Raw genomic sequence first — 24775 nt, forward strand, 5'->3', positions numbered from 1 at the left:
AAGTCTTGGATGCAATAATGTTGTGACAGGAAAGACCAGAATCCACAAGACATTACCTGCATACTATACATGTAATGCACAGTATTATCATGATATACATTACTATACAAAATGCACAATTACAAATACAGAATACATATTTAAAATTCATATACATTTTAAATGATGCTATGATCCTTTGAACAGTTCCTGTTATAGTAAAAGTAACAAAGCAGTGACTGGGTGGGTACAAGGATAGTCCGCCCAAAAAATGAGAATTCTCTCATCATTTACTCACTTCATGCCATCCCAGATGTATATGACTTTCTTTCTTCACATAAACATAAACAAAGATTTTTAAGGAAATAATCCATCTCTGTGAGTCCATATAATACAAGTGGATTGTAATTCATGTACATATGATAGTTGGTCGGAAGTGACTTTTAATAGTTTTAAACGGTTTACAATTTACATTATTAGTATTTTTCTTGTCTAGCCTATTGTTTCACTCCAGAAGTGATTGATTCATCCACTGAGGTCGCATGGACATCACGGTCACTGTGTGTGGTTTTTAAAGCATCTTTAGGACTCGCAGAGATGGATTACTTTCCTTAAAATCTTAATTCGTGTTTATCTGTAGAAAGAAAGTAAAATGCATCTGGGACAGCATGAGGGTGAGTAAAATAAGTGAGAATTGTATTTTTGGGTGAACTATCCCCTTAACATTCATATGCTGTTGGTATGCTAATCCATGATCAGCATAAACTAATATAAATCAAGTGCAACCTCTTGTGTACTTGTGAACTGTGTTTGTTTTGATCTAGAGGAAATTAAAATATTTGCTATTTTATAAAAACAAAATAAATCAGGTGTCTGAAGATCAAGATCCCAGTCATTCAAATGTGATGTGTCTGAACAAAGTAAGATTATTGTCTGATGTGGACCGTGTATCTCTGGTACTATCACTCCATCCTCTGTGTCAGCATCAGAATTTTGTTTATGGAAAAGTTGTTCAACTCCCTGGAAAATGAGAAAGGAAACATATTATAATCAATACAAACTGATTTGAACTCCCACATACAGTAACAAGTTGAAGACTTAAAATATTTATTTCAAACAAATTATATAAATGTTTTAAGGGATTTTACAGTACTAAATATTTACATCTGAGTCATGCACCATTTATCATCTGTAATACTGTTGTGTAACCAGTAGATGGCTGTTATAGCCCTATATATAAACATATATCCATGGCTGTGTATTCCCTAGTTGCTGGATGTTTTCAGTCATAATTACTTGCATGTATTAAGTTTTGAATTTGGACATATATTTATTATTAAAGAGTATTAAAGATTAAACATTTTTCTCAGAAATGTTAATTTGAAGTGAACATTTTTGCATTATTATTAGTCAAATATGGACACAGAAAAAGCATTTTGTTACTCATACTAGCTACATATAATAGCTTTATCAGTCATCTTTATCACACAAAAGTAATCAGAATAAATATTGTGACCAGGGTGATACTTCAAAATAATTGTGTGTTTACATATCATGAACAGAGACGTGGTCTGAGTTCAAAAACTCTGCATCACAAATTCATCAGAAATTGAGAAATTCAGGTTTAAATAGCGTTATTGGCATGGTAAAAAAAGGCTTTACATTGCCAAAGTTGAATCAGGCAGTGATTGACAGCGCTCAGTGGCATCGGTCATTGTCTGATACAGTACTTTTTGTACTGTAGGCTACACAGTACAGATACTGTACAGTACTCTAGCCCAATGTTGTTTGGGGTGGCTGGGGGGAATATTATCTAATCGAAGCAACTATGATCTAATCAAAGACATAATCGTATGTAGATAAACAACAAGTCATGTAATGATTGGGCTAACAGTTGAATCAAGACAACACTGTATAATGTTATGGGCTCACTGAGCTCTAAAATGCCTCACCACCTTAAAAAGCAAGTACTGTATTATAAATAGTATTAGTATTGTATATATAAAAAGAAAAAAAAGACTTACCACGAGTATCCAGTATCCTGATAGTGACGATGACTAATGATAATGATATCATTCGTCTGTAGGCTACTATTCCTTCTATAAGAAATCATCTCAACAATATAGTGTACCAGCAAATAAATACACAAACTTAATATCAGTAAAATGAAATAGAAAGCTGCGCTTACAGACGCTCACATTCAAACATGTAAACACAACACTGACGTCTTCACTTCCAGGTCACGAAGCTGTCAATCAAAAACTCAGAAGCCAATGAGAACAAACTGCTACTAGCCCCGCCCCCACGAGAGATATGTGTCAGAACTGCGAACGAAAACTCAGGGAGCGTAAACGAAAACTTCAGAAGCGTAACTGAAAATTCTGGAAGCGCATTTGTAAGTTCAGATTAGCGAAAGAAATATGAGAAATAGTTAGCAAAACATGCCGTGTATTAAGAACGAAGTAAAAAAATGTGCCCGCGATTTATTCTTTTTCAGTTTCAAAGATATTTTTTTCAGTTTCAATTTATATTTTCATTAGTTTCTTGAAAAGTTACTTTCATTATTATTGGCACAAAAGCAATTCCATACTATAAAAGGTATCCCCCTCTCCATATTCCACAGATGATGGCCTATCAACGTCTCCACTTCCTGTGGCGCCAAGAAAGCAAGGAAAGCCCCCCACCACCCATCCTCACCACATTCTACAGAGATACTATAGAGTGTTTCAGTCAGCTGCATCACTTTCTGGCGTGGGAATTGTAGGGCCTCCGACCGCAGCGGGTAGTGCTCAACCTCCAAGATCTCTACACCTCCAGAGTTAATGAAAGGGCTAAGAAAATCACTTTGGACCCCACACACACAGCCCAATTTCTCTCTGAACTGTTGCCCTCCAGTCTGAACAGATACAACTCTAATAACTATACACTCTTTCATAACTGTCATGTTGTACATAACATCTCAAAATTGTTGCCTGCATCTGTAGCCTATATAGCAACTTAAACTGGACACCTGTAAATAACATGGGCCTATCTGTACATTCATATGGGCCAACATTTCTATTACTGTACTATCTTGCATTATTTAAATGTTGTATTATTTTTAATATTGTTATTGTGTTTTTTTTTTATTAAATTCCTATGGATGCCTCTATTATCACGTATGTCTGCACTACGTCTGTATTAATCTGACAATAAATGTGGCACACCCAGTTTTTCTTATGCACACCCAGAGACTCTTTTCTGGCTACCCTAGTGGTTCCATGTGTTCCCTGTCAGAAAACAAACTATAAATTCGGTCAATTAAATTGAATATTTTACAGAATTTATCAACTTGTTGCATGCTGTTGTTGTTTTAATTCAGATCCGTTCTAAAAAAAATTTGGTTGAATAAATTCTTAATGTATAAGACTGTCATAATGATCTAAATTAATGTTGGTTTATATTTTATTTGTTCATTTTTCATACTATTTGAATTTTAAGTAGGCTATATTTTTAATTGGCCCACATTTAATAATATTATTTACCTGGGTATACATATTGGCTACAAGTAGCCTATGGAGGAGTTTATAGCAGAAGTTATAGTGGTTTGCAAAGTATTAGTGTCCTGCACCAACAAACCATACATTTTTATAACATTTTACTTATCACGTGTTGCCGTAGTCATCAATAATGCAAATCAGGTAAGATCGCGCCACGGGTAGGCCTATAGGTTGCGAGTCAATTATCAGCATTTGATTTCGTTGGGGGATACAAATTTAATCGGCTCTGATCGGCTTGATCAGTCTTTATGCTTATTTTTGTCATCTTCTCTGAACTCAAACTCTGCAATGGATCCGAATAATTATGAGCAGATAATTAATTACAAATTGAAAGGGGAATATCCAGCACTTTACAGTAAAAGAGACAAACTTCTTCGAAGAAAAGCTGCTCTCTACGAAGCGGAAGGTAAGATAAGCAAAATCATAACCCACTAGGTCATCAATTGATCGACAAATTATGAAAAATACATCTCAGCACTCTCCTGATGGCTTAATTACATATCACCAAAACATTAATTCGTTTATTTCGAACAAATTTCTTCCCAACAATTCAAATTTATGAACATGCAAAGCATGCTTACAACCTTTATATAGCCTACTCGGTCAAATACGTAGGCCCAGTCTACTTCTTAAGAATCATTGACACTGTGCAACCTTATCATGGCACAGCTGTGCAGTACAATACATGACATTTCCCACAATAATACATTATTACGTTGTGATAAAGTAGGTTGTCTACAGGGAAGGATTATGATTTGTAAGGCCCTGGGGACAGGTATCTCCAAAGGCCCCCCCTGACAATGATAGACAAGACAATGACGGCGCTCATTTGTTTGATTTCTCCTCGAGAAGCTGCGCAAGCCTCAAAAGTTTAAGGTTGCACCTGACTGAGTCCGAAACTGTCGTATTCGTTTTTTCATATTCGTCATTAGGTGGCTTTCAATTGTCAAAACCCCTCAAAATATTTGGTACGGATGCGAAAAATCCAGAAAATCGAACCATCCGAATTAATTTTTATGACGGACGCAAGTTTCAGAGGCTGCAAACGTATTAACGTGAGGTCGTATTCACTATTTACTTATTATATGAAACAAAGTCTCAGCTTTCAAATTATGTCAATTTTATTACGAAATTCAAACAATAAATGCTGTTTTGCCGCTCTTGTCTTTAATATGACGATCAGCACCTCGGTTCAAGCAGCACGTGCTGTGAACTGATCTAAATCTACTTTTTTTATTTGAATGGGCATCTTTTACAGTCGTTCAAACAACTGTAGAGTGAATGGTGTACGTTTTTACTTTTTACAGTTCAAATTTAATAATTATGCTAAAATAGTTAAATAGCTAAAACTATGCTCTATTGCTCTCTTTAGGCCCATTTTGATGGATCATTTATAATTAGGCAATACAACATTATGCAAATGAGGCAATGTTTAAAAATGTAGTCTCACTTCAACTTAGGGAAAATGGGCAGTTGTAATGTAATAATAAATAGTTATTTTTCCAATACTTTCACACACAAAAATAAGCTCAAGGAGTGACAATAGTTTGGGATTTGGGGCCTTCACATTCACATAGGGCCCAACAGTAAGTTCCAGGGAGCCCTCAGAGTCCAAGAGCCTTGTTTAAGAGGCCTTGTGTAGGCTATGGGACACATATATTACAGCATTAATAAACATTTGTTTTCATTGTTAATGGGTTTTCTGAACCAAACTGGATTGGGTGGCTTTAAACCCCAGCCCAGGTTAGATACATGGATTGAGGCTATAGAAAACCTGTATTAAAATGAAATGATAACGCATAAGATGAGAGGCAAAAATGAATTTATTTAAGATGAGATGGTTCGCATATGCTAACCAAATGCATTGAAAAACAAAAACCAAGCATGGAGTTGGACCTGTGTAATTAGATGAGCCATGGATGTAATCTCTGTGATATATGATGCAGCTATATGGACATATGATGAATTTATATGGAAATTTGCATGTCTGTATGTAAACAGGTATATGGAGATGTATGTATGTACGCAGGGGTATGCATGTATATGTATGAGTATATGGGTGTATATATGATATACGTCCGGGTGTCATGATTCTGCCCTCGTGTCCTTGATTTTCTCTAGTCTTGAGGCAGGATCATGACAGAATCATGTTTTGTGTGCAAGCACATGGTCTTGTGTTTTGAGCCATGTGCTTGTGTTGTCTCGTCACGTCACCCCGCCCCCTTGTTATCCTCGTCTCGTCATTATTGTCTAGTCAGTTTCACCTGTCCTTGTCTAGTCAGCTTCACCTGTCTTTGTCATTAGTGTCTCCCTATTTAATCCCCTTGTGTTTGCTGTCCTGTGTCGGTACATTGTCTAACTTTGCGTGTTAATCCCTGTGAGTATCTTGTCTGAAGACCTGTTTAATCAGTATTGTGAGTTTGTTTCCTGTCAAGTCAGAGTCTTTGTTTGTCATCGTGTCTTAGTCTTGTTATACTCTGCTCCAGTCCTGTTTTACCCCCTCGTGGGTTTTGTTTTCTGTTTTTGTCCAAAATAAATCATTTGAGTGTCATCTGCTGTCTGCGCCTGGGTTCTCCTTCAATCCTCATGACAGAATGTACCGACCAAGACAGAACCCAGCAGACAGTATGAGCTTTCCTGCCAAGCAACCTTCGGGCCCCTCTGATCAATGTCGGTTATCAACTTCCCGCGACAGGAAAGGCGTCAATCTGCCATACTCGCCTGAGGGTGAGTGGATCCTAAAGAACTACGCTCAGGTTTTTGATCATTTCTCCCGGGAGGAGTCAGAGACGGCTTTCCCGTGGTTTGCGCCTGCCGCCTGCCTGCCAGCTATTCCCGAGGGTCGTATGATCGGCGTCGCGACGCTCGGGGACCAGGCTGGTTCTCTCACGACTCCTGGCACTCCATCTGCACCTGCTGACCTCCGTGGGAAGCGAGGGCGGCGGACCTCGTGGGACTCTCCTTCTGAGTCCTCAGCGTCGGAGTCTATCCGGCCAGAGATATCCCCTCCTTCGCCCAGCACAGTTACCACCGTGCTTCCCCAACCGGTCACAAACCCGGCTACGGCCCCTGCTTCTCGATCGAGGAGAAAGAGGGGAGCCTCCTGTCCTTCGTCAAGTGTCGTCGCCGAGCCCGCTGCAGTCAGCGCAGTCGCCGAGCCCGCTGCAGTCAGCGCAGTCGCCGAGCCCGCTGCAGTCAGCGCAGTCGCCGAGCCCGCTGCAGTCAGCGCAGTCGCCGAGCCCGCTGCAGTCAGCGCAGTCGCCGAGCCCGCTGCAGTCAGCGCAGTCGCCGAGCCCGCTGCAGTCAGCGCAGTCGCCGAGCCCGCTGCAGTCAGCGCAGTCGCCGAGCCCGCTGCAGTCAGCGCAGTCGCCGAGCCCGCTGCAGTCAGCGCAGTCGCCGAGCCCGCTGCAGTCAGCGCAGTCGCCGAGCCCGCTGCAGTCAGCGCAGTCGCCGAGCCCGCTGCAGTCAGCGCAGTCGCCGAGCCCGCTGCAGTCAGCGCAGTCGCCGAGCCCGCTGCAGTCAGCGCAGTCGCCGAGCCCGCTGCAGTCAGCGCAGTCGCCGAGCCCGCTGCAGTCAGCGCAGTCGCCGAGCCCGCTGCAGTCAGCGCAGTCGCCGAGCCCGCTGCAGTCAGCGCAGTCGCCGAGCCCGCTGCAGTCAGCGCAGTCGCCGAGCCCGCTGCAGTCAGCGCAGTCGCCGAGCCCGCTGCAGTCAGCGCAGTCGCCGAGCCCGCTGCAGTCAGCGCAGTCGCCGAGCCCGCTGCAGTCAGCGCAGTCGCCGAGCCCGCTGCAGTCAGCGCAGTCGCCGAGCCCGCTGCAGTCAGCGCAGTCGCCGAGCCCGCTGCAGTCAGCGCAGTCGCCGAGCCCGCTGCAGTCAGCGCAGTCGCCGAGCCCGCTGCAGTCAGCGCAGTCGCCGAGCCCGCTGCAGTCAGCGCAGTCGCCGAGCCCGCTGCAGTCAGCGCAGTCGCCGAGCCCGCTGCAGTCAGCGCAGTCGCCGAGCCCGCTGCAGTCAGCGCAGTCGCCGAGCCCGCTGCAGTCAGCGCAGTCGCCGAGCCCGCTGCAGTCAGCGCAGTCGCCGAGCCCGCTGCAGTCAGCGCAGTCGCCGAGCCCGCTGCAGTCAGCGCAGTCGCCGAGCCCGCTGCAGTCAGCGCAGTCGCCGAGCCCGCTGCAGTCAGCGCAGTCGCCGAGCCCGCTCCAGCTAGCGCCGTCCATGAGCCCGCTACTTCAAGCGCCGTCCATGAGCCCGCTCCAGCTAGCGCCGTCCATGAGCCCGCTCCAGCTAGCGCCGTCCATGAGCCCGCTCCAGCTAGCGCCGTCCCAGAATCTACTGAGAGACTTGCGGCCGATCTAGCCGCAAAAGAGGTTCTGAAATCGGTTTCTGCTCGTCAGGAGATGCCCATCTTCCTTGCTGCCAAGACCCTCTCTGATTATTTGTTGTGTCTAGCTAAAATCCTCGAAGTCCCTGTTTGTCCTGTCTTGTCTCCAGCCCCCGAGCCTGCCGCTGTGATCGCTGCACCCAGTCCTGCCCCTTCGCCTGCTATGTCCGCCGTCAGGAGTCCCGTTTCCTCACCCTCTGTCTCTGAATCTGTTGCTGCTACCACTGAAGCAGTATCCCAGTCTGTCTCCACTAATTCCCGGACTGTTTCTCCGTTCGTCCCTGTCTCCACCAGCCCCCGGACTGTTTCTCCGTTCGTCCCTGTCTCCACCAGCCCCCGGACTGTTTCTCCGTTCGTCCCGGTCTCCACCAGCCCCGGGACTGTTTCCCCGTTTGTCCCTGTTACCACTAGTCCCCGGACTGTTTCCCCGTTTGTCCCTGTCACCACTAGTTCCCGGACTGTTTTCCCTGTCGCCACTAAACCCTGTACTGTTTTGTCCAAGTCCCCCCCTCGTGTGTCCCCCTCCAAGCCAGCCCGGATTCCTCGTTCCCCATCCTCATCCCGTGGACCTAAGACCCCCAGCACACCCATTCACCCTGGACCACCCCCCATGAACTCTGTGTTTCCTCCACCACCTCTTCCTTGTTTTTTATTTTTAATGTTTCATCCTAACCCGGTTGTTGTGTTTTCGTGTTTGCCATTACTGTTATTTGTCATGTTTTGTTGGTTTGTGTCGATGTCTCAGTCTGTCATGTCCCGTGTTTGATGTCCCCTTGAGGAGCGTCTGGTAGCCGCTCCTTAAGGTGGGGGTTCTGTCATGATTCTGCCCTCGTGTCCTTGATTTACTCTAGTCTTGAGGCAGGATCATGACAGAATCATGTTTTGTGTGCAAGCACATGGTCTTGTGTTTTGAGCCGTGTGCTTGTGTTGTCTCGTCACGTCACCCCGCCCCCTTGTTATCCTCGTCTCGTCATTATTGTCTAGTCAGTTTCACCTGTCCTTGTCTAGTCAGCTTCACCTGTCTTTGTCATTAGTGTCTCCCTATTTAATCCCCTTGTGTTTGCCTTCCCGGGGGGGGGGAAGAAAAATATATTGGGTATACGTTGAAATGTTAATTGTATGATCGCAATATGAATAATGTCACAATAAAAAAAAAAGCAAATATAAAAAAAAAAGCAGATGCCTTTAAATCTATAAAATTGTAATAACATTTAGGTGTATTGCCATTGATGACAAATGTATTACCCTGTGTTACTTGCATGAGTATTAGAGTTTATAGTTGTTGTTTTTTTTGTTTGTTTTTTTTTCAATTTGTTTAGGAGAAGAGCTATATTACTGGCGCTATAAAGGGACTGCCCAAAGCATTAAAACTAAAGTGGTCTGTGGGGCTGATGAGGCAAACAGAATTTTTGTGGATTTTCATGCCAGCCCTACTGGGGCACATTGTGGCCAGACCAAATAAAGGGAAACAATATCCAAGAGATTTTACTGGCCAGGGATGTCAGTAGACATCAACAAGTGGGTAAGTCACTACGTACAAAACATTCATCATTATTTAATGATAAGGCTTGTTATTTCATAGTCAGTTTTATATAACTTTTTTTCTATATTGTTCAAAATGATTAATAAAAATGTTACCCTGATATTTACAGTACACATCTTTATTAATGAATTCCCATTTTTACATAACATTTTATCATCAGGTTTCTCAATGCTCAGCTTGCCAGGCCAGTTGTGCATCGATTAAATGACTTAAAATAAAATGTGTGCTTGATTAAAAAAAGTAAAAGAAAAGATGCTAAGTGCATTTTATATCACAAAATATAAATGATCCTGTCCACAACTTCATATGTTAGATCGGATGAAATCTCAAACATCAAATCCAGGCCCGGACGCCGGATCCCGTCAAAAGATGTCCATTTGTCTGGTTTGTGCAACCCAGCAAACCCATTAACAGAAAGTCTTGTCTTTTGTCTCAAGATTCTATTAATAGCCTTCTATCGGTCTTAGAGTTTGACTGAGAAAGCCAGAGAAGAGCAGAAGCAGGAGACTAAGTGATGATAATAAAAGAGCAGAGTTTATTTATTAATCTTAGTTGTGTATGTTTCAAAATTCTTCATCTAGTCTAGATGTTACATAAATCAATGCTCAGACTTCATCTGACTAAGTACAAATCCAACAAGTGTTGTTATGCCAAGGGTAAACTATGGCAAATGACTGCTTCACAACATCGTGCTGTGAAGATGAAAACCTTGAAATGGGGACATTCTCTTATCTCCTACATGTGAAGACAAACATCCCTTTAGACAACACAATCATAAGAATTAACAGCAAGAACAAGTATTTAAGTAAAATTAGTCTTATAAAATATAAAAACATTAATGAATAATAATAAAATGATTAAATTATAAATTATGTAAATTATATAAGTCAAATAACAATTATATGAATAAATTATAAATCAACTATATAAATGACTAATTATTATAAATTATTATGAAGTTAAATATAAAAACAAAGATAATCTTATTTAAAATAATAAAGAAAATAAAACCAATGTTGCTCTCTTAAAGTAAAACTGTTATTGAAAAACCTTTGTTGTGGCAAAAATTCTCATCAAACATCATCCCTGCGTAAGAGACACTCAGAGTCAAATTAATAAAAGAAAGAAATATTTATTCTTGCAAGAATAGGTTCAGTCTAGTACACAGGAGTTACGCTGTGCGAGAGAGTGACACAAAGCAGGAAGAGATGGGACAGCTTTTTATACTCTTTTCAAGGTTCTTCCTTATACGTTTACACCAGATAAGGTAATCACTGCTGTTCAGTCCCTCTTTAAGGACACAAACTGACACAGAAATAAACTGGCCAAAACTGACCGTCCTCTCAGGTCAGAGGTCTTATACCATATGTTCCTGAAGCGTCACCTCCAACACGTACACATGTATATTTTTTACCCATTGAATGGGTTCCCCAGAAGCACATGTCTCAGATAACCTAGTAATTCACTGATCAATGTATGATTCAAATTTCCACAACACCTTAGGTCCTTCACCAAGCAGTATGAGTTAAGTGTCTGGATGAAAACTATTTTAATGATAATATATTTTGCTACAAGGTTTCTCAGCCATTTGAGTTGGTGGGGATGGACCTAATTGGGAAATTGACAGAAACCAAGCATGGACATCAATACATATGCGTGATGATCGACTACTTTACGAAATGGCCCCAGGCCTACCCTTTGACATCAAAGGCAGCCAAGGAAGTAACAAAATGCATAATCAAATTTGTCCATCAGTTTGAATCCCCCAAAAGGATTCTGACTGACCAGGGGAAAGAATTTGTCAATGCTGTAAGTACTTCATCTAGTCCAACGCAGAAAATCACTATTGTTGTTAAGAGATTATATTACTTTTATAAATTTTATATTTTTTAAAACAATGTTCACTTATGATTGCAGATTAACAAAAGTGTGTGCGAAATTCTCAACATTAAAAGAAGCCTATGCTCGCCATACCATCCACAGACAAACGGATTAGTAGAGAAAATGAATGGCACAATTCAGAGGTGGGTCCTTATTTGTATTCCTTAATAGACCACAGTAACATGTAACATACAACATTTGATACTTATGTGTCATTAAATGTGTATGTGTATACTTATTTTATGTGTGCATGTCCACTGAAACTGTAAAAATAACCCTTAAGTTTACAATTTCAAATCAAATGCTGCCAAACTGTCCATACTAATTTTCAATGAGATGTTTACTTCATAAATTGTGTGAACAAAAATTACAAAAATATATGGTCCAGATCACTCAAACCATATTTGAAAATGGAGGTGCCCTTATATCGTCAGAAATTGAGCTTGGATGTCATCTAGTAAAAAAGTATGGTTCTGAACCCACCCAAACAAAATCTTACTGAAAGCCCATTTGTTAAGATATCAACCTATAAAAAAATAAACTGTCCGCACACTTAAATCCTTTGAGACAATTTTAATAACCAAGCTTTCGGTCAAAAGACCTGAGGATGGTCTTTTGACCGAAAGCTTGCTTATTAAAATTTGCTCAAAGGATTTAAGTGTGCGGACAGTTTATTTATTTATTCTTTGAGATCTTTAGTCTTGTTTGTCTGGCACCTTGATGATCGTGAGTGCGGTCGGTGTAACTCCTTTATTAAGATATCAACCCAACATTTGGAACACAACTAGTTTGTTAGTGATATATGTTAGTGATATAATTAGATATATAAATGTTTTTATTAATTGCCTTTATTTTTACAGAGCCCTCAGTAAATTGGTCGGTAACCACCCCGAAACATGGGATGATTACCTGGATGCTGTGATGTTTGGTCTTCGGACCAAAAAGCAGATAACTGCCAAGCACTCGCCCTACTATTTGATGTTCGGCAGAGAGGCTCGTTATCCGTCGGAAGTCCCGGAACAATACATGGTTAGTTTTATCATCTATGTATCTATCTGTACATTATTTTGTTCACTAAATAAGGTACAGAGACATGTAAAACTGACTATCATGTAAATCAGTGGTTCTCAAACTAGGGGACATATTGCCATGGCAGAGGGTCTGTTGAGCAGACCAAGCAATGCTATGTATTTAGCTAAATCTAAAAGAATAACTTTGAGAACCACTGAAGTAAGCTGTTAATTCTAACTGCAAAGAATGTCTGTTCAAAGCTTGACAACATTGTGGAGGACATAGTGGGACGGGAAGATTTGGCACAAGACATTCAGCGACAACAGAAGCTGATGGAACTTGTCAAAGACAATCTTGCCAAGGGGCAAGAAAAAACAATGGGCAAAATAAAGGTAACTACTAAAACATCAGACTTCAAAGTCGGGGATAAAGTTTGGAGACAAAACATAAGGAGCCAACAGAGAAAGGGGGGGAAACTGGAAGCCAATTTTTTTAGGACCATACTTAATTAAGGCAATCCAGGGTAAAAGTGCTGATCTCCAAGATGACAATGGGGCAATATTCCACAAAATTAACATTGACCAACTGAAGTTGAGCATTGATGACACACCCAGAGTGCCACACTGGAATTTTAAAAAGAAAGGGAAGACTTCATCCCCATCACAACCACTTTCCCCACCTGCTGTTGCATCCTCAGGAACACCCCAACCAACAGCCCCACCAGCTACAGCCCCCCCATCCTCAGCCCTGCCAAAAACAGCCCAACCAATACCACCTGCCACACCACAACCAGCAGCCTTTCAAGCCACAGGCCCATCAGCAACAGTCCAACCAATACCACCTGCCACACCACAACCAGCAACCTGTCAAGCCACAGGCCCATCAGCAAAAGTCCAACCAATACCACCTGCCACACCACAACCAGCAACCTGTCAAGCCACACGCCCATCAGCAACAGTCCAACCAATACCACCTGCCACACCACAACCAGCAACCTGTCAAGCCACAGGCCCATCAGCAACAGTCCAACCAATACCACCTGCCACACCACAACCATCAACCTGTCAAGCCACAGGCCCATCAGCAACAGTCCAACCAATACCACCTGCCACACCACAACCAGCAACCTGTCAAGCCACAGGCCCATCAGCAAAAGTCCAACCAAAACCACCTGCCACACCACAACCATCAACCTGTCAAGCCACAGGCCCATCAGCAATAGTCCAACCAATACCACCTGCCACACCACAACCAGCAACCTGTCAAGCCACAGGCCCATCAGCAAAAGTCCAACCAATACCACCTGCCACACCACAACCAGCAACCTGTCAAGCCACAGGCCCATCAGCAACAGTCCAACCAATACCACCTGCCACACCACAACCAGCAACCTGTCAAGCCACAGGCCCATCAGCAACAGTCCAACCAATACCACGTGCCACACCACAACCAGCAACCTGTCAAGCCACAGGCCCATCAGCAAAAGTCCAACCAATACCACCTGCCACACCACAACCAGCAACCCGTCAAGCCACAGGCCCATCAGCAACAGTCCAACCAATACCACCTGCCACACTACAACCAGCAACCTGTCAAGCCACAGGCCCATCAGCAAAAGTCCAACCAAAACCACGTGCTACACCAAAACTAGCAACCTGTCAAGCCACAGGCCCATCAGCAAAAGTCCAACCAATACCACCTGCAACACCACAACCAGCAACCTGTCAAGCCACAGGCCCATCAGCAACAGTCCAACCAATACCACCTGCCACACCACAACCAGCAACCTGTCAAGCCACAGGCCCATCAGCAAAAGTCCAACCAATACCACCTGCCACACCACAACCAGCAACCTGTCAAGCCACAGGCCCATCAGCAAAAGTCCAACCAATACCACCTGCCACACCACAACCAGCAACCTGTCAAGCCACAGGCCCATCAGCAACAGTCCAACCAATACCACCTGCAACACCACAACCAGCAACCTGTCAAGCCACAGGCCCATCAGCAACAGTCCAACCAATACCACCTGCCACACCACAACCAGCAACCTGTCAAGCCAGAGGCCCATCAGCAACAGTCCAACCAAAACCACCTGCCACACCACAACCAGCAACCTGTCAAGCCACAGGCCCATCAGCAACAGTCCAACCAATACCACCTGCAACACCACAACCAGCAACCTGTCAAGCCACAGGCCCATCAGCAACAGTCCAACCAATACCACCTGCAACACCATAACCAGCAACCTGTCAAGCCACAGGCCCATCAGCAACAGTCCAACCAATACCACCTGCAACACCACAACCAGCAACCTGTCAAGCCACAGGCCCATCAGCAACAGTCCAACCAATACCACCTGCCACACCACAACCAGCAACCTGTCAAGCCACAGGCCCATCAGCAACAGTCCAACCAATACCACCTGCCACACCACAACCAGCAACCTGTCAAGCCACAGGCCCATCAGCAACAGTCCAACCAATACCACCTGCCACACCACAACCAGCAACCTGTCAAGCCACAGGCCCATCAGCAACAGTCCAACCAATACCACCTGCCACACCACAACCAGCAACCTGTCAAGCCACAGGCCCATCAGCAACAGTCCAACCAATACCACCTGCCACACCACAACCAGCAACCTGTCAAGCCACAGGCCCATCAGCAACAGTCCAACCAATACCACCTGCAACACCACAACCAGCAACCTGTCAAGCCACAGGCCCATCAGCAACAGTCCAACCAATACCACCTGCCACACCACAACCAGCAACCTGTCAAGCCACAGGCCCACCAACCACAGTCCTGCCACCGACTCATGGACGACATACTCTAGCTTTTGCAGAGAAATGTAAGATTTCTTTTTATTTTAATGGAAGAGATGTTAATACCCAAGCACACTAGTCTCATAATTATTTCCCCATTACCCTTAATGATTTACATGAGACTGTGACTGCTGTATTACATTTATGGACACATGTGGTTACAGTAATGCATGAAGTGATGCATTAGGAGCTTTGATCGTATTTTAATTGCCACTTACATTTTCCAAATCGATTTACTAGATATTTTTATTATTCTTTTACTTCTTTATTCATTATTTTTGGCAGATGTACAGGATGCCTGGGCAAGTAAGAATGTCCATGTCCTCCTCTCTAGATTCGGGGCTTACAAATTATTTTACTGGGACATTCACCAGCTTGGTCCGAACATGGAGCTGGAAAGTGAGGTATGTACAGTTTTAACTGTTTTGTAAATCAACTGTAGCTCTCAATGTATTTTTTTATTATTCTATCATAATCTCTTGTTTAAAATTTCTCAACAGTCAATTAATGCATATCTAGCGATCTTGGTGCGTAAGTACAATGCCCAGAATACTACAAAATCAGCATTCATTGATTCATTTGCAATGACATCAATGTGGAAAAGGAGGACTCTAAGACTCAAGGTCTGTATTGGTATAAAGGATCTCATTGGATCTCACAAATTTACAGTGTAATAAAGCAAAATAATATAAATAACATTTCATGATTTAAATAATTTAAATAAATTTAAAGGGATAGTTCCCACAAAAAATGAAAATTCTGTCATCATTTACTCACCCTAAAATTGTTCCAAACCTGTGTACACTTCTTTTGTTCTGCTGAACACAAAAGGAAAATATTAAGAAGAATGTGTGTAACCAAGCAGATCTCGCCCCCTATTGACTACCATTGTATTTTTTTTTTACTATGGTGGTCAATGGGGGAGATTGGCTTGGTTACAAACATTCTTCCAATATATAAAAAAAAAACTATACAGGTTTGGAACAATTTGAGGGTGAGTCAATGATGACAGAACTATCCCTTTAAATATTTAATATTTCGAGAGACTGCCTTGAACTACCTTTTATTTGGACTTTATTCTGTGATTTTCTTTACACATTTAAATTCATATTTTATGGACAATTCAATAATCACAATGATTTTTGTTCAATTTTAGATTAAACCCATGGAGTACGAAATCATTGTGGGAATTATAAATGAGAATCACCACTGGAAAGTAGCGGTAAAATTTACTATACACATATTATAAAAGTAAATTACGCCACAGAAGAAAAACGCAGTGCCATAATATTATGTTTGATGATACACTTGATTGAGTAAAGAACTAATGTGTAATTTGTTTTTATGAAAAAGGTGATCTACCCACAACAAAGGAAGTCCCTGTTCCTGGATCCACTGGGAGAGTCTAAGCAAGACATCAAAACATGCCTTGAAACAACAAGGTAAGGATAGCTGTAAAAATTAAACTTTAGCATTATTAACATTTCAAAATTTAATTTAGTATATCCACTGTCAATAGAAAAACATAATTATAACATTTTAACAAAATAATCATAAAAGAGTAGAGTAGTTGTCAGCACAGGATTTTAGCCACCATTAGAGCTTTACATTCTTTACTTTTCCCTTTCGAGAACGGTCACTTCGTATTGTGTAGTTTTACGCTGTGGGGAAACTCCTTTCCTCAGATTATTAAAGCATTATGTAAAGCGAATTGCAGCTGCACAGCTAGCACAGTGAGTGACTGGCTCACTCATTGGCTGTGCTGCGGCAACTGCATATCCAATGGTGAGGTGCCTCTGATGCGTGCGCCAATCAGCTATCAGCGCGCCAACACACCGCCGAAATGGGTGTCTACATCCATAAAAGGAGCCCAAATTCGCCAATTCGAGTGGGAGATCTGCAGGCGCTCTCTGTGAGCCCCTACCGGTTTGGATTTTGGAATAGGTGACTCCAAGGTCACTTTCAAACCCAGGCATGGCTATGTACCTAAGATGCAATGCGCTTTACATAATGTTTCAATAATCTGAGGAAAAGAGTTTCCTCACAGCGTATAGCTACACAATACTCGTTCCCTACTCTCAGGGAACCAAGGTTACGTTAGTAACCGAGTACATTATCACCTATCCACCTAGGAGAGATGTGAAAAGCTTACAAATCTAACAAAAAAACAAAATGTGATAACATAAATGTGAACATTTGGTAGTTTTTATTAGTCTTTTTTTTGTTACAGTTTAAAAATGCATACCTGGTGGCATTGACCCCTACTGTGTGTGACAAAATTGCAAAACATAACATGTTTAATTTTGTTTTCTTTCTTCAGGGCATTCATGCGAAATAAGGGATGTAATGTCTCAAGGTGGACATGTGACACAGTCCCACATCCCAAACAATCGGACAGTACCGCATGTGGAGTCTTTGCCTTGAAAGTATGTCTACTATTCAGAACAGTGTCCTCACCCTCACATTATAATATGACCATTGTTCAGTTAAGACTGTTACCCTAAAACTATAAAGTTATTCACTGACAGCAGATTTATGCCTCTGTAACATCATTTTTTAAGGTAATCATAAAATGTCTTTTTCAGTTTGCAGAAGAACTATTGAAAAATGAGACGGTAGATTTTCCCGCTACAAAAGAGGCTATCATCACACACAGGCTGCAAATCGCTGTCACTCTTCTCCTAGAGACTGGTAAGTAAAAAGCTATCCACCTTATTCCTGACGACCTTACTGCGTTTTGAATTATGGGTGGCACTTCCGGTTTGGGGAACTTCCATACAAAAAGGCTGAAATGAATCATTTCAAATCATAAGGTTGCCCTTCAAATAAAAATGATCCGTCAGTTTGACTGGATGAGCTGTCAATTTTCCTTCATGATTTATTTTCAGACATCATGAGAATAACGTTATACTTGGTATTTTAACGTGACATGTTATAACAAGAATATCTATGGCAAGAGCTCTTTTCAGTCGCTGCTTTCTTTTCCTCATGATGATTTTTATTTTTTCCTTTGCAATCCGCTGTAAAAGTATGAAAAAGTACAACATATACGGCACATTTGTGGTCTGTTCTCCCGAATTTAATTTACGTTAATAATTCACTTGAATGCACGCAGAATCTCTCGTTATTTTCCTCAAATCCTCACGTTTCTTTCCAGGTTTGTTTTCACAGGTAAATGCAATTTATAATCTGTCAAAATGACGGAAATCACTTTGATATAGTGTCACGTAATGCTGAAGTTAATGAACATTTTTGATTAAGGCCTGTTATACAGATATTTATTTGCCTACTACAGTGATATTTACCAAAGACTCGCGGGCTTGGGGCTATTTTTGGTCTGTTGACCTTGTTGATTCTTTTAAACTTTTAAATTTCATTTAATGTTCGATGGTTGAAGGGCGAGTCGATTAATGTCATCTCATTGTGACACTTTTTTAACGTAATGCGTTCATAGAGCGAGCCTTTCACTGATTGTTTACAGCTTAACGGAAGTTACACCCATAATTCGCGCAAAGCGTCATGGGGCGTAGGAATAAGGTGGATAAGGGGATGTTTTGGTCATCCAAAAAATGTTCCTTATAATTGCTGTTAAACATTTTATGGAGCCATCAGAATTATTCATTAATAACCTAAAAAGTATTTGTGTGAAAAACTAAGATGCATGAAACAATTCTGCATTATAGATGCATGCTCTGTGTTTTGTTTTGTTTCTAAGATGACCTGACTGACATATGTCACTTCTGTGGATCAGAAGGACCCAAGGCAGATTTCTGTTGGGTAAATCAAACTTAAGAAATGTGAAATGAAATATGTTTTGATATAAAGTTATTAAGAATTTTATTGTAGTGTTATGTTGGATATTTATATTCTATTTCTTCTATTTTACCCAGGACTTACAAACATTACAGAATTCTTTTATCTCCACATTAATTACCGTATATTACAAATATAACATCAATTACACAGGAATGAAAATTTGCAGCCTCTTACTGAATCCAAATAATTTGTTTTCCAGATTCAGTGTGACATTTGTTTGCGTCGGTTCCACCATATGTGTGTTCAAAGCCCACCAACGGAGGAGGCCTTCCTGTGTACTGCTTGTACTCCTTAATTTTGTGTACATTATTGTTCCGGAGGAATTTATTAATTAAATCTTGTTGTATTACATTACACCTTCCAAGTTTGTGTCTTATCATCTTAAAATTATTAAAAACCAACAGACTGATGCGGGACATTATCTCAATATGCGACGTGCGGTCCAGCGCAAAGCGGGACGGGTGCTCACCCTAGTGAAAATACACTTAACTTTTGGAAAGAAGACACTTCTTGACAGCTTTATTGTAATTTCCGCATAGTATAGTTCATATACACGCAAGGGAACGAAATTTCGTTTCACTTGGACAACAGTGCCGCAAAGAAGAATTAGAATCAGAAAAAGATGTGAAGGAATGAGGAAGGAAAGTACAGACGAAGTGCAGACATACATGATAATAGAGGCATCCATAGGAATTTAAAAAAAAATAACACAATAACAATATTAAAAATGATACAACATTTAAATAATGCAAGATAGTACAGCAATAGAAATGTAGGCCCATATGAATGTACAGATAGGCCCATGTTATTTACAGGTGTCCAGTTTAAGATGCTATATAGGCTACAGATGCAGGCAACAATTTTGAGATGTTATGTACAACATGACAGTTATGAAAGAGTGTATAGTTATTAGAGTTGTATCTGTTCAGACTGGAGGGCAACAGTTCAGAGAGAAATTGGGCTGTGTGTGTGGGGTCCAAAGTGATTTTCTTAGCCCTTTCATTAACTCTGGAGGTGTAGAGATCTTGGAGGTTGAGCACTATCCGCTGCGGTCGGAGGCCCTACAATTCCCACGCCAGAAAGTGATGCAGCTGACTGAAACACTCTCTATAGTATCTCTGTAGAATGTGGTGAGGATGGGTGGTGGGGGGCTTTCCTTGCTTTCTTGGCGCCACAGGAAGTGGAGACGTTGATAGGCCATCATCTGTGGAATATGGAGAGGGGGATACCTTTTATAGCAGGTTTAAATATGCTCTGAAAAAATCTGTATCCCACTATAACTTTTGTCAGGAAACAAGAAATGTGTCCATATTCACTGCTGTTATTAGACATGATGTACAGTATTCACAAAATAAAACACTTGATGATAGGCCATCATCTGTAGATTTTGGAGGGGATACATATTTTGGCAGGTCGAATATACAATCTGAAAAAATCTGTATCCCACTATAACTTTTGTCAGGAAACAAGAAATGTGTCCATATTCACTGCTGTTATTACACATGATGTACAGTATTCACAAAATAAAACACTTGATGATAGGCCAGCATCTGTAAAATCGTTTTTTGTGTATGCCATTGACCAGCCTATGTTTAAGTGCAATGCATTATTGAATCATTTTGATAATAATTCACCATGGAAGGAGGAGGGGGGATTCAGAGCAATTTTATATCCACAGGCTGTTTGCTTGTGAAACGATATGGTCGTCTTGGTTTTTCTGTAACTTTAGACATTGTCGTCAGAATTGATCAATTCAGTGCATGAAGTTCGATCGGTTAGCCCACAGAAGAATAAACTAATTTGTTTTTGATGGGCCACGTGATAGCTGTCTTTGCTAAACCTCGTCGATAAAACAACAACAGTAAAACGATAACTTAAACAATTCACGTGTTATAGTTTAATTTACCTTGGACATTCGCACCTCCTGCTGAATGCGAGCGCGCTCCCGCGACCGGGGATACACTTCCTTTCAGGGGTAAGTACCTTGGCACGACACCTGTCGCTTATATGCGGTCTCCACGCCGATCACTGCAATCAGACACAGGTGCTCATCATCTGCACTTGACCTACTTACTCACCGCACAGCTCGCTGTTCAGTTAACTAGCGGATAATTAATTTAGTTCGTTTGTTGAATAGGCTATCAGCAGCGATCTAACGCTGAAATCTGATGTTTTTTACACACACACGCACGCACGCGCACCCGTCCCACCCACTTTTTAAAACAAAGTTGCCACTGTAGGCTAGTAGCAGCTACACATTAAAATAAGGGAGAAAAAACTATTACTAAAAAATATATATACAATTATAATAACATTAATTAAAATGGAAACTGTGACTAAAAAAAGAATAGTTCACCCATAAATAAAAATTCTGATTCTTAATGTGAACTCATAGCTTATTTTTTTCTTATTTTACATTTATACATTTGAGCCGTTTTATGATTTATAAAACAATTGTTCACTTCTCTCTTTTTCAGCTTCTTCAATTACCTTCGATTACCATCTGCTTGTTGTAAGTCAAACATACCAGTCATCCTAAATTTCAGATTTGCCATTTGCTTTTTTTCATTACGATCTGATTAGTCTGTAACAGGAGCATAGCACCAAAATGTTGGGCCCCTGGTCACAGAACCAAGGGTTAGACCCCTCACAACACCACAATATATATATATATATATATATATCAATATATCTTTGAGCCCCCCTTCCCCTCCCCTTTCCCCCCTTCCCCCCCTTCCCCTCCCCTTTCCCCCCTTCCCCTTCCCCCTTCCCCCTTCCCCCCTCCCCCTTCCCCCCCTCCCCCCCTTCCCCCCCCTTCCCCCATAGTTCCACTATTAACCCTGTCTGACGCCCACTCTGTAACCATTAATGAAACATTTTAACTCCTATATCACTCTCGTATTCAGCCTTGTTTATTGTTTTTCTCTTTTTTTTCCTTTTTTTTTGCATGTGTCCACAGCAGCCCGATACACCCCAAAAGTTCTTTTAAGAGCTCAGACACAGTCAGTTATTTGTCTTTGTAAGTACACAATGTTTTGACTAACTATCAGATAAGTTTTCATTATTTATTGGCATAATGCAGCATACCTGTAACATGAAACATAAGGACTGTTATCAGGTTTGATTAATATATTTTTTTCATTTCTTTGTTTTACTAGATTTTGGATTGCCTTCCTCTGCCGCCTCAGTTTTTATTTCAAGGTAAGTAATATTACTTAGCTGCTCCTAAATGCGTTGTTAGTAATGCATGTTGTATATTTTATTTTTAAACTTAAATTGAGATATTTACATTTTTAAATTAAAATTTTTAAATTAAATTTTTTAAAAATTAAAAGAAAAAATTAAGAGAACACTGCAGTTCTAGAACACTGAAGTTGTACATTTCTTTGGTTTTACTAGTTATAGGTATGCGTTAGATTAAAATGTTTATTTTTATTTTATTCTAAGCTTCTGAAAACATTTCTCCCAAATAGTCTTTTTTTTTTTGCAGAAAATCACACACACACACACTTTTTAAAAACAAAGTTAGGTCACTGTAGGCCAGTACACATCAAAAAAGAAAAAAACGTATATTAGTAAAAAAAAATATACAATTATAATAGCATTAATTAAAATGGAAACTGTGACTAAAAAGGGACAGTTCAGCTCCAAAATAATGAAGAGAGAGATGTTCTGGTAAAATATAATTATTTACCAGTTTGCTTATTCTTTTCTTCTTCTACTTCTTCTTCAAAACATATAGCATAATGAACACTTATCACTTACTTTTACTGTATGTAATTTATTTAATCAGTCCAGGGCCGGGTTTCCCGATAACGATGTATCTTAGCTCTTAAGAGCGCTCTCTACGTGCAAGGTTACGAACGCTCGACGCAATTCCACGCGCGTTTCCCAAAACTGCACTTAACATGAACGCGCGAGAACGCCTCTTAAGCGTCGCTGTCCATTCGCGAAGTGCTGAAATATAACCTTATATGGAATCGTATTCTGAACGTTTAACCTAATAATCGTGTTGTGGATTAGAAATCAATACAATATGGATATAAAGCACCTATACAGACTGACAAAATGGCTGAACAAAAACAAAAAAACAAGAGAAGATACCTTTCAAAAAGATAAAATTAATGTGCTTTTAGAGGAGATAGAGGGAAACAAAGATTTTATTTTTAACAGATTTAAAGGACACCGTACAAATAAGGAAAAACAAAACATCTGGAAGGACATTGTCACATTGCAAACTATCTGCTGTGTTCAAAGATCAGGGAAGGAGGTCCGCAAGAAATGCCCAATATGGTTTTCGTGCACGCCAGCAAGTCATTGACAGATTTTTTTGAATTCATCCCTATTTTGCCCGGTCTATTTCCCAGATTACTTATTTTATGATTTTTTGTTTTTTGTTCATTCGTTTAATTTAATAATAATAATAATACACAAACAAACATAAACAAAACACGAGTACAACAAAGTGTACAATAAAGTACAATCAAAACCTTATATTATAGGCCTACTTACGTTGCAGTGTAATCTGTTAAATCTAGATAAAAGTGTAATCTGCCGGTTTTCCTGCAGGTGAGCTCATAACTCTGTCTTCTTACGATGCACTTGGGGATTTACGATTACTCCAGAGCACTCGTAGTTCTACGAAGATTTTCAAGTGCTACTTAAGTTACGATGCTTTTGGGAAACAGACCATAATATTAAGATCAGTCGTACGATCGTTTTTACGATCAATTTAGGCTTACGATGCTTTTGGGAAACGCAGCCCTGGATTCTTTTTTTTTTTTTATTGCGGCCTAGACTCAATACTAGACTCTGACTGATTTTGCCGCAGCTTTTCTCAGAAATTGTTTTAATATTTGTTATTGTATTTTATTTACAGTGAAAACCCACAAATAATACTATTACATATTATATGTAATAAGTGTTAGTGACAGTTAGAGTACAATTACCTGTAAATATTATTGTACTAAATATTGTATTTAAATGTTTGTGTTTAAATTGTGTTCCTGGTTCCTCATGCAATGATGCCAATAATATAGAAATACTCATAATTCTACTTTACTGAAAATACAGAACTGTGTTTACTTTAACATTATTTACACACATTTGGACTTGTCCTAACCAATAAAATTAAGTTCAATTGATTAGGTTAATGCAAGGACTGAAAATGTTTGTTACCAATATTAGTATGATATTTTCTTTTTTTCCTCTTAGATTACCCAGTTAAGTAAAGTTGGAGGCAAAAATATCAGGGATTGCACAACAAAGATTCTGGACAGGTATGTACATTCAAATCACAAGCATTAATTTATTTCATCATAAAATATTTTATTTCTGATAATAAAAGAAAATGCCTGTTACCTTGACTCATCCCTTCTCACATCTTTTGCCAGCTTGCACCAAGAAGATGTAAGTAGAGGATGTGACTAATCATCTTTTCTCCATCTCTATTCCCCACCACTTTCTTTCCCCCCTTTCTCTTTCAGACTGATGACCAACAATCTAATGTCACAGCTCAACATGAAGGGCCACGGCTCAAAAAACAGCCTTTCAATCAACATCACTGTTCACCACTGTGATAGGTATATGATTTTGTTTTATGGAATTCAAAGTCCCACATCACAACATCATGATGTAACAGACCATTCATAATAGACAATGATCGGAGGAGAATTAGAACACAAAAATTATGGTTTGGTACCTCGGTTTTTGAAGTCACGCTTTGGTTTTGGTTTGGTAATAATAATATTATACAGTGTTGTGCAAGTTACTTCCAAACTGTAATACATTATATTGTTACTGTTAT

The 24775-nt window shown here is 40.6% G+C and overlaps 5 long non-coding RNA genes across 5 annotated transcripts; 4 read left to right on the plus strand and 1 right to left on the minus strand.

Moving 5' to 3' along the window:
- Nucleotides 1-831: 831 nt before the first annotated feature.
- Nucleotides 832-2210, minus strand: LOC143702650 (uncharacterized). Its single transcript, XR_013190485.1, has 2 exons — nt 2004-2210; nt 832-999 (listed from the first exon to the last, which is right to left on the minus strand). It is a non-coding gene; the product is annotated as an uncharacterized LOC143702650 (long non-coding RNA).
- A 1582-nt stretch (nt 2211-3792) lies between these two features.
- On the plus strand, nt 3793-9638 carry LOC143702651 (uncharacterized). The gene is made up of 3 exons (XR_013190486.1): nt 3793-3924; nt 9210-9412; nt 9594-9638. It is a non-coding gene; the product is annotated as an uncharacterized LOC143702651 (long non-coding RNA).
- A 1385-nt stretch (nt 9639-11023) lies between these two features.
- LOC143702652 (uncharacterized) lies at nt 11024-12340 on the plus strand. The gene is made up of 3 exons (XR_013190487.1): nt 11024-11242; nt 11351-11457; nt 12175-12340. It is a non-coding gene; the product is annotated as an uncharacterized LOC143702652 (long non-coding RNA).
- A 5130-nt stretch (nt 12341-17470) lies between these two features.
- On the plus strand, nt 17471-19277 carry LOC143702653 (uncharacterized). The gene is made up of 4 exons (XR_013190488.1): nt 17471-17579; nt 17739-17844; nt 18869-18930; nt 19169-19277. It is a non-coding gene; the product is annotated as an uncharacterized LOC143702653 (long non-coding RNA).
- A 3335-nt stretch (nt 19278-22612) lies between these two features.
- Nucleotides 22613-24511, plus strand: LOC143702654 (uncharacterized). The gene is made up of 3 exons (XR_013190489.1): nt 22613-22644; nt 24184-24248; nt 24456-24511. It is a non-coding gene; the product is annotated as an uncharacterized LOC143702654 (long non-coding RNA).
- Nucleotides 24512-24775: the final 264 nt, after the last annotated feature.

This window comes from Siphateles boraxobius, unplaced genomic scaffold (assembly GCF_051911475.1).
Source record: "Siphateles boraxobius isolate OS27281-9 unplaced genomic scaffold, OSU_SipBor_1 35, whole genome shotgun sequence".
Taxonomy (NCBI): Eukaryota; Metazoa; Chordata; class Actinopteri; order Cypriniformes; family Leuciscidae; genus Siphateles; species Siphateles boraxobius.